We start from the raw sequence: 7,446 nt of genomic DNA, 5'->3' as shown, positions 1-7,446 counted from the left end.
CAGCAGCAGAGTCCTGAGAACACCCAGAGCCTGAGACGGGACCGAGCATTGAACCGATGAAAGAAGTCAGTGAAAGGAAGACAAGAATAACAGACGGGACAAAAGAGTTTTTCATTCCAAATAAATAAAAGTGAAAGAATATCAGCACAAAACCTTTTTTTTAATTCTACTGTGTTCACACCTGTGAATCGGTACCAAACTCAGACCTGCTGGAACTTGTTTCTCTCTTCACTGTTTTCTTCACACACTTTTCCTCGCACGCAGCAGCTCTGCTCAGCCTGGACCATCTGCCCTGACCTGTCTGTGGACAGTCCTGGTAATGCATGTCAACAGACACGAGCCGTCAGATTCACACCTGCAAAGATACAAAAAATATAAAATAAAAAAAAAAAACAGATTATCAGATTATTTTGTTTGAAGTCTTACATGTACCGATGGACAGTCAGTCACATTTGAAATACAATAAATGAATAAATAAACGTGTTTTAATGTATGAAAATGTTAGTGCTGTGAACACACACACGTGTGTATTGTGTTCATTCATTTTTGAATATTAATGTGATTATCAAATCTCGAGACATTTTAACCCACAGACAACATTGTCGAGTGTCTGTCCAACAGTTCCACCGTCCATTCACTTATCCTTCCTCCAATACACAGTTAGTTTTTACCCTATGGGAAACAGTTTTTAATTTCACTGAAACACAAAATTAAAATACCATCTCAACTCCCACTATGTATTTGTTGAGGCTTCAACTATATATGTATATATATGTACATATATATGTATGTTTATATGTACATATATATGTATTTATATATGTACATACAGTATGTGTATATGTATATATATGTACGGTTCTGTTTGATACTTCAGTGGAATATAAAATTGCCTAGTTTGAGTCATACTGTGTACTGAACTGAGCTCACTGTATGAAATGGATCAATACAGTACATTATATATGTGCGTGTACACACAGTATATACATATATACATTTTCTTCAGAGTTTTTTCAGACATTCTCGACGGCAGGAAGTCTCTTTTACAGCCTTTTTATACATACACATTTCTGACTGTACTTCCCCTCACTGTATTTCAGCTCCAGTTTTTCTCACCTGCCTCATTAGTCAATTTTGAAAGTAGTGGGTGTCATTAACCTACAGTTCATGGAGGGGGCGCTCAGGTTCAGTGTAGACAGCCCTCAAAAACAAAAACAAACAAACAAATATATATATTTGCCTTTAAATGAAGTGTCAGTGGAGATTGTTATGTTTTAATGTGTAAGAGACACATTGGTTCTAATCCCAGCCTGTCTCCTCACAGCTCCTCTCTGAAGCCCAGACTGGAGACGTCATTTCTGCTCCCATCTGTGGGACGTTTGGAGGACGGTGTGATGAACGGTTTCTGTCTAATCACCAGCTCTTTGTCTCAGAGAGCGAGAGATGCTGCAGAGAAAAACAAAACAAAACACAAACCAGAGAAACTGAACCCATCGCTGTAAAAATGTGTGTGTGCACTTCTGGTGCAGGTATGCTGGTGGGGACCTGCTGAATGAGAGGCCATTTTGAGATTGAAGATTTCCTTTGGATTTCATTAGAATTAGGTTCAAATTAGAGTGAGAGTCAAGATTAAGTTAACAGCTCTGTTTATTGTTTACGGTGCATGAGGTCCTGGGTTCAAATCCCATAAGAACCCTGATGGTACTGTGACATTTTTACAGTGTGACTTGGTTTTTAAAGGACCCCTGTTTATTTATATTATTCAATGTTGAATATGGAGAGACTGTGGAGCTCAGGGTCACGACCCCAAACTGATCATGTGACAAATGAATCCTGAATAGGCGTACATTTGTAATGTGTTAAAGTAAGGCTTCACGGCATTCTCTGTGTTTATGTGAAGTGCCCACAAAACACAAAAAACAGTCTCTGTGTGAGTGTGTGTGTGTGTGTGAGACATATCTGTATCATCTACTGCAGTTTTATTCTAATCTGTACTTTCAGTTGAAGCTATTTTTGTTCGTCTTCTTCCAGAAGAGAGACCTCGTTGTGTTCCATTTAAATATAGATGTGTGGCATACACACACACACACACACACACACCGATATGACAACAAACATATGCGTTACATCCAGGAAGAGTCTGTAATGAGCCGTAGTGTAACCAGGGGACAGAGAACTGAACCACCAGCAGGGGGATCGGTTCCCTGTGTGTGTACGTGTACCCGTGTAGATATCCTTGTTGGGACAATGCTTTTGGTGAAACACATTTTTAGGTCAACACCGGGAATGTTTAAAATTTAGATTTGGAGTTGTGACTAGAATTACAGCTGGGTCATGAAGACTGTAAAGAGAGAGAGAGAGAGAGAGAGAGAGGGAGGGAGAATGAGAGAGTATATTAGTCTGCATGCAGGTGTGATTTTTCAAGTGGTCCTGTTGAAAACTAATGAAGCAGCAGTTGTGACAACATACTGTCAGCAGCTGTGAAAACAGTTCCAGACACTGGGGTTATTCTCCTCTGGACCAGTGGCATTCATGGTTTTTATTTTCTTCTTGATGGTTAGAGCTGCTAACATAATGTCGTAGTACTGTCCCTCTGTGTTCTACCATGAAAACATGATATATGTGTATATATACAGGTTATATATATCTATATATATAGGTGTGTGTGTAGAGACTCCATGGGTTCTAGAGTCAACACACAGATCAGCATTAATTATCTCCACAGCAAACTGAGACGCAGGAAGAACTCTGTGAGAATCGGTTCTGTTGTTTCCATCATTACTTTAACATCTTTGATTATCTGCAGATCTAATCAAAGCAGAACTGGCATCTGATCCTGCACACATCACACACTTTGTATTTAAGTGTGTGTGTGTGTGTCTGACTTTGAACAACTCAATGATGGCTCAGATCTTCAGGCCTGAGTAGGGGTTAGTCCAGATGTTTGGTATCTGCGGGAACATACGGCTCTGGAAACCGTCCCACATGTAATTTGGAGTGGTAGACTCTGAGCTGGCCTCAAACTTCAAAACAACCCTGGTCTAAAAATATCCTGAACCAGTGCTTCATCTCTAACGCTCTCATCTCAGAAACATGCAGTAACGTTCATCTGAGTCATGGTTCAGCTACTGAAGTAACCTCAGGACCATTCAGAAGGCACCAGGACAAATTAAATCCATGTTCACAGCATTAACCCATGACCTGGGCTGGAACCCATTAATACCATTCATTATTGACAGACAAAATAATGTGCCTTTGTCATTTCTGTAACTCCAGCGCACGTGGTGGCAGTATAGCAGTTTGTTAGCCAGCCACGGAAAAAAGATAAACAGGAAGGACTGAGTGGAAGTTTGGTGACGGTGACAGTAGACAAAAGCACATGATTGGCTTGTTGGGTTGAAATGTTTTTCGAAACATCCTAATGTCAGATTGGCATTGACATGTTGCTGTGAGAACAGAGCCCAGAGCTAACGCTAGCTACAACAGTCCTGGTACAAAGCCCAGAGCTAACGCTAGCTAAAACAGACTAACATAGTCAGGCCACGACAGACCAGATGACAGGAGACAAAAAGTATTTAAATGTATGAGTGTAATAGCTGCAATTATACTGTGAGTGGACAGATTTTAGCTCCACCTGGAGGTTCGTTCACTGATTCAGTCATCAACCAAAATTATCTGCTTATTGTGTCCAATAATGGTGTTTAATGTTATTCATCAATGCATTATTTTTCAAATCTTGTCCTACTACTGTCAACTACATAAGACAGGACGCTCCCTCAGGTTTAAAATGTACGGTTTATGTCCTTGAAAGTCGTTGAACTTGTGAAAGAAGCCGTCAGGATGGACTGTGCAGTAATGTTTTATTTCAGCTATACATGCCATGTTAAAAAAAAATTTAAAAAATGTCATGAAACAAAGACCATCATCATTATTTACACATTCACAGTACAGCTGTACAACCTTATATACACACTCAGATACTCATCATATACAGAGCTGGCCTTGCATCACCGCGTTGCACAATTATTAAAAATCCAAATGGCAAAAAAAACAAAAAAAAAACGAAACCCAAAAAAACACAGACAATATTGCAAAGTACAAGGCAGTTGATCAACAGTATGGATGTAGTTCATGTGTAGTGTCAAAGACGTAGCCCAAACACAGGCAGGATGGAAAAAAAAGAGACGTGACCTACAATCAGGATTGTAAACAAAATGTGGCTTTGCAGTAAGAGTCCTCGGGCAGGAAGTCACCAGAAGAAAGTACTGCAGTAGTACTGGACCCTCGTGACGAGGTATAGGACTGGCCAAGAGTCCTGTCTCTGTGGTCTTGGACATCTACACAGTTCTGGACCATTGTCCACATTACACACTTTCATGTGAATACTGTGTTTATACTCTGACAGTGTACACCCCCGCCCCCCCCATCCCATTGTTAAGAAAATGTTTCACTGCATGGCGCCTGTGTGTGGTGCTGTTGTCAGCAGGTGCACATCCCTGTTTGATTGTTCCTGTTCCTGTTAGAGGTTTTCCAAAGTGGCGTCTCTGTGAATATAACAAAACGCTCTGACACCAGAATCAGAAAACCAACAAAAACATTAGAGGGGTGAGGTTTTTAATTTTAAATCTAAAATGCTCAAAATATCCTGACAAATGCAAAGCAACATCAACTGATTTTCACAGGACGTCACTGTGCGTGACTTGTTTAGTATTTCTTTATTGTAAGTTGGCATAAAATCGAGACTGGATATTTGATTATTGGGGTTGTCAAAGCTGTGGATTGTGGCTGCGGATTTATCAAGATTAATGGTGATAAATTGAGATGTGTCAACAAATATTAGACAAATATTAGCAGGTAGATGTATGTGTTTGACCCACGTTTTTATTCAAATCATGGAATTATTAAATAGACAAAATGTTGGAAAAACGGGAAAGAATAAAAAAAACATATTCACACAGTTGATGGATTTAATCGGATTAATTTTACAGGATGATATTAGAGGTGGGAATTAACACTGTTGTCTTCTTACATGGCGTCTCATGTTACACTGCATTTCCAACACATTTTGAGCACTTTTACAGTTTGAAAACAACAACTCCCAAATATTGGTCACGAGACACAGAAATTAACAAAGAAGAATTCACACTCATGTTCAATTAAGTGTGAACAATTAACCCAATCCTGCATGTTATAACCTGAAAAACAACAACAAACAAACACAGGGGGAGAGCGTGTTAACTTCGACACAAAGCCATCAGTTACTACCACCAGGGCATGAACTGATGACCATTTGATGGTCGTGGCCCTCCTTCGTCTCCTCCTTATACAGTGCAGCTTTTGTCGACCACTAACAGCAGAGCTAAATGTGAAGCATTACCAAACTTGTCCTTGACGATTTTCTTAAATTGCTGCAACAAAATTGGAATATCGTAAATGACAACAACAACGTGAGGACAAATGGACGTCGACAATGTTACTAGGTCTGGTTACAAATGTTGTGAATAAGGCACACAATGCACAGAATTGGGTTCACTCGCCTAAAAATACTCAGTTACAGTATTTATAGTACTATATACAAGGTGTTGTTATACTCAGTGGGTTGTATTTGGACACGTGGACGAACGTTGTGTTGATTGTACACTGGTCTGGGAACAGGAAGTGACGACGACAGACATTTGTTTTTCCTTTAAACTCGTCTTTGACAGGATTTACATCAGAGGAACAAACAGTCGCTGCTAATTCACGGACACAGGCGTCTGATACAGCAGAAGTGTCCTGACGTGTGCACGAGTGTTGACTCTGTGTACGACAGCTGAACCATCGGTTTGGCTTCAATGTTATAAAAACAAATCTTGAAATAAAACAAGAGAAAAAGAAAAAAAGATGAAAAATGTTTATAAAGTTCACCGTCAAAATGAGCTGAAAAAAAAAAGTTGGTTTTCTGCGTAATACTTAAGCAACATCAAGTAAGAAGTCTCTGGAAACACCAGGAATAATTCTGAGAGGGGAGAGAGTGGGGGAGGGCCGGGGGGAGGGGTCCAGTCCGAGAAGACAGTTTTCCTCACTTGTCAGTTTAGCAGTGCACTTAGTTAACAAAGAACCCAAACTACTTGGCCTAGATCTGCAATGTAACACACACACACACACACGCCCAATCCAGAAAAACTCCAGACTGACTGAGAAAAGTCACTAAAATGGAAAAAACCTAAAACCGTGTCTATGTGGACGACAGTAGCAGCGGACAGGAAGTCCTCCAGATGTACTCAGGAAAACTGTATCAGTAAGTTACAGTCGTTCACCCAGTCCGACCGACCGCACCTCGGGTTAAAGGAAAAATATTTTGACTTTGATATTTGTGTATGTACAGACTCCACTGTGGACAAAGTGGCCAGAAAAGTGCTCCATTCATTTTGGTGACGTAGTCTAGATCAGATTCAAAACACCTGACACCTTACTAAAGATTCTTCTTCAGTCAAATCACATCCATTCATTTTGGTGACGTAGTCTAGATTAGATTCAAAACACCTGACACCTTTACAGTGTTGTCCTCATTTACTGAAAGAGCAAAGAATCCTGGGATTGAGACCAAAATAATGCGAGCTGACATTTAGAATCAGGTGAGAAATTCATTCATCTTTTATCATTTCATTCTTTTCTGGGTTACGGAGCGTAGGGGGGCGGGGCTACACCCTGGACACTTTTCCAGTCTACCAGGAGATAAACAACCATTCACACCTGCGGCGAGGTTAAGGTGAAAAAAACGAGCCTAATCTGCATGTTAGTCCATTCAGAAAGATCGAGGATCGAACCCGCGAACCGTCGATATTTTTGTTCTAAGGCAGAGACGCTAACACCTTCTGTCAAATGTAGATCTAATCTGCAGAGCATTTATTTGTGCACACGCTGCTCTTGTCGTATGCTCCGTGACCATGGAACTACGTCAGAGAACCTTTGTTCTTTTTCTGGGCTTACACCGAGACTGACGTATATTCTGACAAAGTGCCACTGAGCATGAGCATTAATTAAAAGCTCCACCTTTAGAGAAGATGTAAGAAGCACGTAGCATCTCCTGAAAAGACGCACAACAACGTGACGCGAATGTTGCTAGCGACTTTGGTTTGCTTTTTCTGTCTGCTCTTTGAATCCCTGTGGTGATTGGTGTCTCTCACACACACACACACACACACACACACACCAGCTTTTGTTTATCTCCGGCACTGTTACTACTTCAAGTGTCGGCACAGACACTCCGGACGTCTGTCCTGCTATTCTGTGACGTGTTTACAGGAAACCGTGGATTCTTGACTTAAAATAGACAGTGTCTATGGCATCACTTCAGTACACGCCTCTACTCCAGTCAGTCCAAAATAAACACACACACACACACACACACACATTCTCAGCTCTTTGTAGTCCTACTCAACCACATGAAAATTAATGAATGCA

General features: G+C 40.6%; 1 long non-coding RNA gene across 1 annotated transcript; it reads right to left on the bottom strand.

Moving 5' to 3' along the window:
* Positions 1 to 4,953: 4,953 nt before the first annotated feature.
* Positions 4,954 to 7,439, bottom strand: LOC112487046 (uncharacterized). The gene is made up of 2 exons (XR_003049765.1): positions 6,533 to 7,439; positions 4,954 to 6,450 (listed from the first exon to the last, which is right to left on the bottom strand). It is a non-coding gene; the product is annotated as an uncharacterized LOC112487046 (long non-coding RNA).
* Positions 7,440 to 7,446: the final 7 nt, after the last annotated feature.

Source organism: Cynoglossus semilaevis, chromosome 5, assembly GCF_000523025.1.
Source record: "Cynoglossus semilaevis isolate Cse_v1.0 chromosome 5, Cse_v1.0, whole genome shotgun sequence".
NCBI lineage: Eukaryota > Metazoa > Chordata > Actinopteri > Pleuronectiformes > Cynoglossidae > Cynoglossus > Cynoglossus semilaevis.
This window is presented reverse-complemented; position numbering and strand designations above follow the sequence as displayed.